We start from the raw sequence: 10,843 nt of genomic DNA on the forward strand, positions 1-10,843 counted from the left end.
TGCGCTATCGGGTTGCACTTGTGTGCTGGCAGTTGGACTCTGTTTTGACATGTAAATAGAACACTCCTGGTGCAGACATCTTCTGTGGTGTAGTGACTAGATCTGGGGGCTGCATTTGGAGCCCAGGGGTCAAACCAAGGTGCTGTCACCGAGCTCTGAGCAACACTGGGTAAGTCACATCATCTGTTCTTCCTAATACCTCATGTGTCGCTTCAGGACATGAACAAGAGAGGAAGAAGGTCCCGTAAAAAGATTATAATTATCATCATCATCATTGTAATTTAAATTGTGTTTAATTATGGAATTTATTGTCACAGGAAGTAATTTGACATTAACAGTTTAGACAGTGGACTCGACGTGTGTAATTATCAAGCATTACCACCATGGATGACAACCAATTTGCAAGGAAGAGAATTACACCTTGTGCTGTAGGTTACTCATTGGTAAGATGGGGATGCTGTGAGAGTTGGATTTCACCCACTCCAATCCTGCCTTTGGGTTTTTCCTGTCTCTTTAAAATTGAGCCCAGAATCTGAAACTGGAGACTGTTCCTGTTTGGCTTTGACTGGGCTCCAGGCTGGGTCTGGAAGCTGCTTTTGGTTTTGTTCTCCAGGCTGGCTTGGAAGCAGCTGCAGAGGAGTAGCTCTTGTGTGAGCCCGTCTGCTGCATGTAGCCATAGCTCTCACTGAGAAAATAAAAAATAATAGGAAAACTTTAGCCCAATTCTGTCTTAAAACTTCAATTCTGTCGCAAATAATAAATTAGTGATAAAAACCGTGTGAAAGGGATGAAACTTGAACTTGATGAAATAAGAAAACACTGTGCTTACATGGCAGGGGAGGATTGCTACAGGGAAAGGACAGCAGGGCACGAGTAATGCTGTGCCCTCACTCCAGTCGTGGACGCTGATGTGGTAAGTGGCTTGTATCTCATCCAAAGTACGTAAGGTGGTGGTGTTATTAAGCAGATGTCCCCATCCAACACTTTGGGACCCTTGGGTGAAAAAGAATTTAAAAGTGCTCCGTAAGTTTTGGGTTGGACTGGAATCAGAGGCTGTGTTTGGACGGGGTTTGCAAAACTAAACATGCTGCTCTTTCACCCATCTCCTGTGGAAGAGCCATAAATACAGGTCACTAAAATTAGTCTTGCAAAGCAGCTATTGACTGGTGCCTCTGATATTCCTACTCTCTCCAACTCGTGCTTGAATAAAAGACCTCTGTGTGGTTTTAATCAGCTTTGGCAGTTGGCATTGAGGAACAAGTAGGTTCACCAGAAGAAAGCAACTATTTGCTGCTGTAGTAGTTTTCCCATTTGTTCAGACAGGTTAGATCTGGCTGCCCTTGGAGGGCTGTGGAGGTTAAGGAGCTGGGCTGGGTACTTACCAGCTGGTTGCAAGGCAAGAGAAGAGCATCAGGCAGTTTGCCAGCAAAGGCTAAAAGATAGCAGTGCCTCTTCAGGCTCGTGGTTTATTGGAGAGCCTCAGAGGGGATCTGTAACCAGAGAGCAACGGGCACCAGCAGCCAGCAAACCTTGGCACTGCTCAGGAGCAGTGAGGTCTCCTGAGCAAGGAGGGATGCAGTGAGGAGGCTTCCTGGAAATTGCACCAGGTCTGACCATCTCTGTGGTTTGGACATCAGGCTGTCGACATAGGATAGCCAAGGCATCTCTCCTGTTTGGCGACTTGCTGTCAGGAGCTTTCCAGTCCCTCTCTGACCTGTGTGCGGAGAACAACTGTGAAGAAATCACTCAGGGTAGCATCTTTTAGACTGGGACTCCAATGCAGAGTGAAACTCTGAGATGACAAGCTATTGTGCAGCTGTTTCCTCTAAATAACAGCAGACTTAAGCAGCCAGCTGGAGAAAAATGGCTTTGCAGGGCCTGAGTGGATTCTGTTACATGTGGCCTTTTGGAGTTGAAAGTCTCGGGCCTATTCTCCAGGGAGGACTGTGTTTCCTACAGCCTGCCTGTGTTTGTCCTTTACACCCAGGGTAGAGCTCTGCCCTACCCATGCTGGTCACTTCTGTACTGCAGATGTAACTTCAACTCGGCACTAGGTTGATGGAAAATAAATTCACACAACCGCTCAGTTCAGCTGATAGAAAAAATGTCATCTTGATTTTTATCTAGGTTCTTTCTGGATTGGTTGGTTTGTGTTACTGAAAGAGGAAAAAATAAAACCCAGGAGCAAATTTTAAAACTTATCTACATGTACTGAGAATTTGGGGAGGATCTTGTAGCTTGGGAGCATGAACTTGAGAGACTGCAAGCAGACACTTAAACTGACTTGGGGAAAAGCATGACAGCATACAGAAGCTCCTTTTGCTGGTTCTGTAGGTTGGATGTGAAAGAGCTCTTGGGCAGGTAAAGCTCACAGGAAGGCTGTAGCCACCAGTTCTGCCCTCATCCCTTCGTGGTGAGCACTGTCAAGCATACTCAGTGGCTTTCCCAGTCTCCTTGCTCCAGCTCCCAGGCTTGGCAGCCACATACAGGTTGTGTTCTTCCTGTGCACTGGAGAAGGCACGTCTGTATTTGCTCCTGTGGAGAGACAAGTGACACACTTACTGAAAACTAGTGACAACTGTTCATTGATCTGGGCTCAGTGTTCAGAAATGTGTCCCTCTAAGCAGGACCAGCTGAGAGGTATTTAATTCTTTCACTTCTGCAGTGTCTAGCTGAAGTGCTTTATGAGGACCTGTTAATTTAAGCCTCACATCTTACTCTGAACAACCTGGAAAGTATTATTCCCATACAGATTCATCAACGTTAAATAAGGATGGAGGGTCAGGAAGGGATCTGGAAATGTTAGGTTCTTTTTCCAGGAGATGTTATCTATCAGGAACAAAAATGTACTCTGCTAAAACAAAAGATTTCATGCAGGATTTTAGTTTCCAGCTATTGTTAAAATGTGTGTTTGAGAGCTGGGAACCCTGTGGTCAACAGTGAACTGGAATGAGTTGAAAACAGGAGAATGGACTCGCACTACGAAGAACAATGTTAAGTCCATGCTAATAGCATAGCCAGAAAGGAGGCCATGCTGGAGGGTACAGAAGGGCCTCAAAGGAACAGAGATGAGCAAGCCAGATCTATTACTGGATAGCTACAGAGTGAGCGTCCCAGGGCTGTCTTCTGTAAGAACATAGCTGGAATTCCTTCAGTTTGGGAGTAGCCCCTCCAGACTACGAAATAACTCAGTGTGAAGTTGTCCTAGACACCTCAGTGAGGACTCCTGGCATTTAAATGAAAAATGAGCTGTTGGGAGGCCTAAGGACAATAGGAGTGCAAGGGTGAAAGGAGTTGGCAGTCATGTGCTGGTCATTGGCTTGCTTCAGCCTTGGAGGAAAACAAGAAAGTATGACTGGGGTAGTCAAAGGCGTGGAGGAATCACCTTTGAAGAGAGGTGAAAGCGAATGGCACTGTGGTAAAGCTGAGTAAGAGGTGATTTCACAGACATGTATCAAAGATAGGAGTATGCAGGACAAAGCTGAGCAAGAACTGCTTGCTGTTCTTCCTGCCTCCCTTGTGTGTCTCTCTGTGACGTGAACAAGAGGGGAAGGAGACCCCATTAAAAGTTTATTATTATTATTATCTTCTTAATTTAAATTGTGTTTCATTATGAAACTTACTGTCCCAGGAAGTACTTTAATCTTAACGGTTTGGACAGTGACTTGACGCTTGTAATTATCAAGCATTACCGTCAGGTATGACAACAAGTTTGCAAGAAAGAGAATTAAACCTTGTGATTCAGAAGTTAAGTTAATCTCTGAAGACTGGATGAACTAGGGTGTATGGGGCCAGAGAGCTTCAGTCTATTGCTAACTACCACAGGGGCACGTACTACCTTGAAATCATGGTGTGCCCCACACCTGGCACAACCCGCAGGCTCCTGCTCCTGTGGAAGAGCAGCAGCTCCCTTCCACCAGTGAACACGCACGCAAACTCCCCACACTGTGGTACGGTGCAGTGCAGCTCCCTACCCCTTTCTGTTCCTAAATCACCTTGTGGGACAGCTCAAGCCCAGCTAATGTGGCTGTAGCATCCTGTAGCCTCCTGTCCCTATGCCTGTTCCACAGCTGCCTTCCCACCTAGATCCAGCTCCTCCCCTGCTAATGGGGAAGTGCTTCTTGTTCAGTTTTGGCTGAGGTGGTGGCACTGTTAACAGAAACATGCTGTGCTAGAGATTCATTCTGCTGCTTTGTAAATATTTGTAATGTGCCCACATCTCCTCGTGGAGGGCTGCATAGAGCAGTCAGGGTCGCATAAACACAGGGTAGAGCAGATTTCTGGGAATGCATCATGGATGTGAGGACACAGCCTGCAAATCAGGAGGGTAATCAAAGCGTGGGACCCAGGCAGGTTCTCAGAGTCCTGCTGATGGATAATTCAGGCAGGGAAGAAATCTTAGTGTAGTTTAGTCCAAGCATCACTGCCTGTGGAGTAGCATGGAGACCTTTCTCTACTTCCTTGCATCATTTAGGCCAAATTCTGGTTTTGCTAAAATTGGGGGATCACTCTGGGTGCTTGTATGGTCCTACATCCCCTTCCCTTTTCTCATTGTGGTTTTGGGAAATACACACTTACTGTTTTTAACTTTCAAGTGCAGTAGATGCTGTATTGCACAGGGTATGTAATACCTGCTCTGACGTGATGTCCTGGCAGGGGTCTGTGAGCTTCATTCCCTTCTTATCTCCTGCTCCACTGCCTCAGGACACAACTGCAGCCTGGGTCATGCTCTGTGAGAGAGCTCCCACCAGTGTGAGCAAGAGGGCAGCTGAGACAATGCAATAAAAAGCTTCCAGGCAATGAGGCTGTCAATAACATAGCTAAACTACTCCCTGCTTTCCAGGCTGATTATGGGGAGTGTGTTTTTAGCATTGTGTGTGCAGGGTGTTTATTAATAATGTCAGAGTTGAGACCTCAACGACCTTTCTTCTGGCTGCTGAGATGCTGAAGCAAGCCTAAAAGATGTGTTGTGCATCCCCCAGCGCAGGGAAAAGAAAGGGAAAGTTTTAACATGCGTCTGGAGCATAGCTACAGCTGACAAGTGGCTCAACTCAAAAAAACTCAGACTGCTGAGAAGCTCTGACTTCTGCCTGGGTTAGGTCACCTGAAAGGGAGGTTCTGGTCTGCTGCTGTAGGAAGCCCAGCCACCATCCTTCTGCTGAGGACCTGGCTTTGGGAAGTGAGAGCGTTTAGGAGGTCAGCATGTGTGATAATGAGATTTAGAAAACATTGCTATAAGGAAGAGTGGGAGGAAATGCTGCTGTTTAATCTAGGGGTGATGGAGAGGATGCAGAAAACTCAAGGTTTTAAAAATAAGCTTTGTGTCTTGGAAAGCTTTGTGGTGGGTGAAGCTCTACAGCAAGGCTGTGAAGGAATGCTGTCCTTAGAGTTGGTCTTGCCAGGATGATGTAGCCACACTCAGCTGGGGTCAGGGGCAGGCAGTGAAGCACTGACCTTTCCATTCCCTCTTGTCCTATGTTTGCGTGCCTCTGTGACAACTTGGAAATGCCTTTTTGTTGAAAACAGAACTTAAAAGGCTTTGAAATGGGCAAGCTCTGAAGCCTGCTGTTCTTCTTGGGTTTCAGGGCAGGATTAACAGCCCATGAGCCAAAAGGTGCACACCTGCCAAAAAAGGTCCCTGTTCTTAAGCTGGGCACCCCATTGCACTTCTGAGGGTGAGTACAGCCATGTGGATCAGCACAGCAACAGATCACAGCTGTTGGTTAGGCACTGAAGAAGAGAAAGGCCATCTTGGCTTGTTTTCTACTTTTCTCCTTGAAGCTGCTCATCTGCTGTTGAACGTCAGGTTTCCATAAGTCTGAAATCTGGAACCACATCTGCTTTCTCTCCCAGCCCTGTTAACGAGCCAGTGCTCTTAACGTTGTAAAACATGCCCTGATTCCCGTTTCTCCATAACACAGCATGTGGAGGCAGGACCATGCAGCATCCTTTACCTTTGCTCTTGCTCAAAAGCATCCCACCAGGGAATCTGTACTTACTTTGTAGTTTTGCAGATGCTTGAAGCGTAGGAAATGTTTCCCAGTCCTGAAATTTTTGGCAGTAGGATTTGTTTCTCTGCTCTCCCAGTCTGGCAGGGAAACTCTCTCTTTTTAGGCAGTAACAGAAGTGAGTTTTGCCTGTTGTTTACAGCTGATGGGATCTGGTTCTTGGGAAGAGAAACACATCACAAGTTGCTGTGGTGTTGGCTAAGTGTGAAAGGTGCCAGCTTCCCCCACTCCCCAAGCCCTGACCCCTGTTTCCCACCTCTGCCCCATGGCAGCAGTGGCAGGTGCAGCTCTACTGAAAGACAGCTTTTAAACCAGCTGGGTCAGAAGGAGAAAGCAGGAGAGAGGGGAAATAATTTTCCTCGACCCCAGAGACCTTCTCCCCGTGGGGTTGCATGCCTGAAGGCACAGAGCATCCTGGCCAAGGAATTCTTTCCTCTAAGAGAAAGCTCAGGCATGAATCCATGTGAGGCTCGGAATAAGAGAAAATAATCTGCCTCCCACGTGCTCATAGCTTGATGGCCTCTCTTCTAATGTCTCCTTGCTGTCAGAGCAGCAGGGGACACAGTGACCCCCCTGCAGCCAGGGTGGGTGTGACAGCTCGGGGCAGGAGAGCAGCTGAGCAGGGCAGCAGCCTGGGAGCAGGCAGGGAGGGATGGCGGATGGAGCTGGAGGGAGAGGGCAGGAGGACGTGACACTGCCTCTCGCTTGGCACTGGGCCCGTCGTGGGGCTGGCTGAGGGACAGCAGCTTCCTCCGCTTCTCTTTACCCTGCACTGCTGCTCCCCTGCCCTGTCCCTGGGCCTCTCCTGCTGGCTTTCTCCTGCTGCCGACATCTGGTCTTCTGAGTGTGAAGGACTATTTGGGAGAGTCTGATGCTACATTCCTCATGCCTGAGGCCTCTCAGATATCTCCAGCCAGTACAGTCACTTTAAAATGCAAAACAGATGAAATCTGAGTTTGCCAGAGGCTGAAGAGCCGGGTTTGTTTCAGGAGGTGCTAATGCTGATGGTTTCCCTGCTGAGGGACTTTGCAGTGTCTTCTGCCATCCTGCGTGCTGCAAAGAGTGGTGAGGAGCCCAGGAGCTGAGGAATGGGGAGCTGCAGGTGAAGCAACAGGAGTTTCATTCATCTGAAGGAGAAGGTGCGTCAGGGTGATGTAACTTTTCGTGCAGGTTAAGGAGTGAATGCAGGTGGAGTGCCTTTCTCTTTAATGAATAGCTAAACCACTCATGCCTTTACCTGAACACATAGCTGTGTTTGATGAGCCAGCACAGTGGTGTGCAGCCAGATTTCCCAGGGCTGGGTGCAGCCAAGGGCAAGTGATCACTGGGGCAGGGCATGTCTGCAGGCTCTGAGGCTTTGTGCTGGGAGCAGCAGGAAGAAATGAAGAAATGGCAGGGAAGGAGGGCACTGGTGCCCGCGGCAGCATCAGAACAAGCTGGGAATATGGCTCAGTGCTGCTTGGAGCCACGGGCTGAGCTATGAGCCTAGGGCAGACAAAATCCCAGCTGGGCTCTGCACCTTCCCCACCAGCCATGGGGAGCATGCCGGGGAAGTGGCACCCACCTGCCTGTCTTCTCCAGGCTGGAGCGGTCCCCTTGGGCTCTTTACCTAGCCCGGACTGTGGGCTGTAATTGCTCATTTGGAAAAATTTTGGGGAATCAGAGCTGTAATTGCCCCAAATGTCTGCTGCCTTTTGAGGTCTGGTTGGATCCCAGGCCGTGCCACCCCAGCATACATGCTTGTGCTCAATTGACAAGGATTTGTTACACAACCAACCCTCTCGTGTAGCTGCCACCAGGAAATTCCCCAGCATAGCAATAGTGGAAAAATATGTAGTTATCTTACCATAGTATAATTAAGCTGGTCAAATAAATAACAACCCGTGTGGGAACTGAGAGTGATTTTTATTCCATAATCTTTCCAAAGCAGGATTGTTATTTAGAGGCTTCTATTTCTAAGTCATTTTCTCAAGCAGCTCCCATGAATTTTTCATTCCTTCTTGCCTGCTGCAGTTCAGTGCCTCCTCTAAAACCCTCCATCTCTTCCCCACAGCTCCTGGAGCCAGCTTAACCTGATGACTAAATCTTTCAAAGCCTGGACTTGATTCCTAATAATTTCTAAAAAAAAAAAAAAATAAATACAGTTTTTTGCTAGCAGTGTTAGTTTTGGGTAGGTCTTATCCTGGGATGAGACCTCTTGTGCTAAAGGCTTTAAGGTACAGCTTGTAGTTCAAAGACATGCTGCCCTTAGGAACTGGTCTCATTCAAGCAATGGTTCTGTCCTAGCAGGACATGGTCTGTGGAGGAGGATCAAACTCTTAATATTAACAGCCTGCTTCCACCCAGATTAATGGGATAGTTAAACATGCTCCTGGCAGCTGTGTTGCTTTGGGTCAGGAAAGCCAGGAAGGTGTGACTGTGGATGTGTCCTACCCAGCGTGAGACCCCTAAACTTGAGAAATCAAGCAGGAACAGGGATCACAGGAGCATTACACCTACCTTTACAGGCAGCTTCTGCCCCCCATCCCCATCCACATAGGTGCTGTGCTGACAAACACCAGCCCTCCTCACTGGGGTTCAGCTCTGTAATAGTGACAGGGTCTGAAATGTGTAAACACATGGAAGAAACAACTAACTTTGCCAACATGTTTTTTATACACTGCGGAGCCTGCCCAGCACATACAACACCCATGCCTGGGTCTGCCCCAGGGGCCTTATGCTTAAACAAACTGTGCTTCTTGATCACTCCAATTTAAATTTGAGCCAGCTGCTGGTACTACCTGTCCAGGGCTTCCTCCCAGTGTTTGAATAATGTTGAGGAGAAAGTCTGTCTGGCTAGCAGGAGAAGTCCTGGCTTGTCTGCCGGTGGTACCAAGCTTGTGCATATTCCTGCTGCTCAGTGAGGCGTTCTAGCTGCCTCAGGAGGGGAAGAAGGTGCACAAAGGAAAAAGGTCTCACTACCAAAGAGCCCGCGGGCTGGGTCCTCAGCTGGTAAAAACTGGAGTGGCTTCATGGAGGGCATGATGTGCTGTTGGTGAAGGGTCTGGCTGCCTGCCCTAGCCCCAGGCTCCCAGGAGAGCTGGGAAAGGGGCTGCTGCAAAAAGTCTCATCCCTGCTGCAGGGCAGGTGTGGCCCTTGCATCGCCCCGGTTCTTGAGCAGCAATGTCTTCTCAGCTACAGATTTGCTCCCAGTCAACAATGGAGAGAGGAGATGGGAGGGAGCAGTGTTTGGGATGTAACTTTGCCATCAACTGTTTATGCTTGGCATTATGGTATCTCTAACGCTCTGCCAAGCTCCACAGACATGTGAGTGGTGTTGGATGCAGTTTGGTGGCAGCACAGGGCTGGGGTCCAGGGTCAGCACCCCAGCCGTTACTGCAGTGTTTGAACCCACATGGCTGCTGTGTGTTCCAGTGTCCCCATTCCCATCCCCAGGGAAGCAGCCTGTCAGAGGCATTTACTGCTGGGCTGCAGAGCTCCACACCGGGCTGTGCCAGGACTTGTTCTGCAGCCGCCCTGACGCCAGGGTGGTGGTGACCAGCTGCAAGTACTTCTCCCTTGAAAGCATTTGGGGTTTTCAAAGGCTCTCTGCACCCTTGGATGTCATGGAGCTGAGCTGGTGCATTGCAATAAGTGGTGTGACATCTCTGGGTTTGCAGCATCAGGGCAGAACAGCTGTGGCGAGAGAAATTCAGAAGCAAATGCAAAGAATTTGCAGATCTCAGTGCCAGGAGTGAGACTGTGTGCTTGAAGGGTCTTTCTGGCTCGGAGCCCTGGCCTGCCAGGCTGAGAGCAGCACAGGGGTCTGGAGCCAGGTAGGCTGGGGTGGAGGGAAGGACATCTGCTCTGGAGAGGCACAGGAAGAGCTCAGCCCTTCGTGGGATGGCCAGAGCATGCAGTTCGCATCTGAGCTGAGCAGGACAGGAGTAAAACCTTTTCCACAGCACTGATCCTGGCAAGAAAGCTGCCCTAGTGTGACTGTGCTGACTGCTGGCAATACAAGAAATGGTGCAGCCCTCCCTTCTGCAGGAGCAGAGGTGGAGTCTGGCCTGCGGCATCCCTCAGCTGCTGGTCAGGGCTGGTGGGATAACACTGCCCAGAGAGAGATGACTGTTTTCCTTCTTAGCTTACTCTCTGAAACGAGCTGATCTTCCAGATCCACCCATATAACCTGACTCATGTTCTCATCAACAATCCTTTTGTATTTCTTGAGCCCAGAGCCGCTGTGCCCTAAGCATGAAGCTGCTTTAAATTCACACCAGCACCCCAGGAAAAGGACTCCTGTAGCCTGTTCTCCCCAAGGAGTGGGGTGCCACCAGCATCCCATTGCTGGGGAAAAAACTGTCCTTGTGCAACAGGGTCTGTAGTGATGGGACTGGAGCCTGGTCCTGGTCTGAGTGCGATGCTCCTCCTGGGTTACTCTGGACCCTCTTGGAAAGCAAAGGATTAGTTTTGCTCAGTGGCAGTTAAGAAGTTTAAAAGCCTTGAAGAACAAACCTAGTCCAAGAGACACAAACACTTTAATGGATGGTTCTGTAAGTGACAAACTGTCATACTTTGTTCATTGTTTTTTGAGGCTTTTTGTGGCTTGAAACAATTTTTTTATTCCAATGTGTCAGCTTATTAAAAAACTGCTTGCATCCTCAAAGCATTCATTTTCCCCTCAATCTCCAAAAGTTTCCATTTTCCTGAAAAAAGTCTTGGGGGTTTTTTTGGGTTTTTTTAACGTGTGTGTTCTCTCTAAAGTAACTGAACCCCACATTCAGCCCTCCAACACTAATAAACTTGGAGAGCTCCTATCAGTCCCCATGCTGCCAGCTTACCGGAGGTTTGCT

This window comes from Falco rusticolus, chromosome 9 (assembly GCF_015220075.1).
Source record: "Falco rusticolus isolate bFalRus1 chromosome 9, bFalRus1.pri, whole genome shotgun sequence".
Taxonomy (NCBI): Eukaryota; Metazoa; Chordata; class Aves; order Falconiformes; family Falconidae; genus Falco; species Falco rusticolus.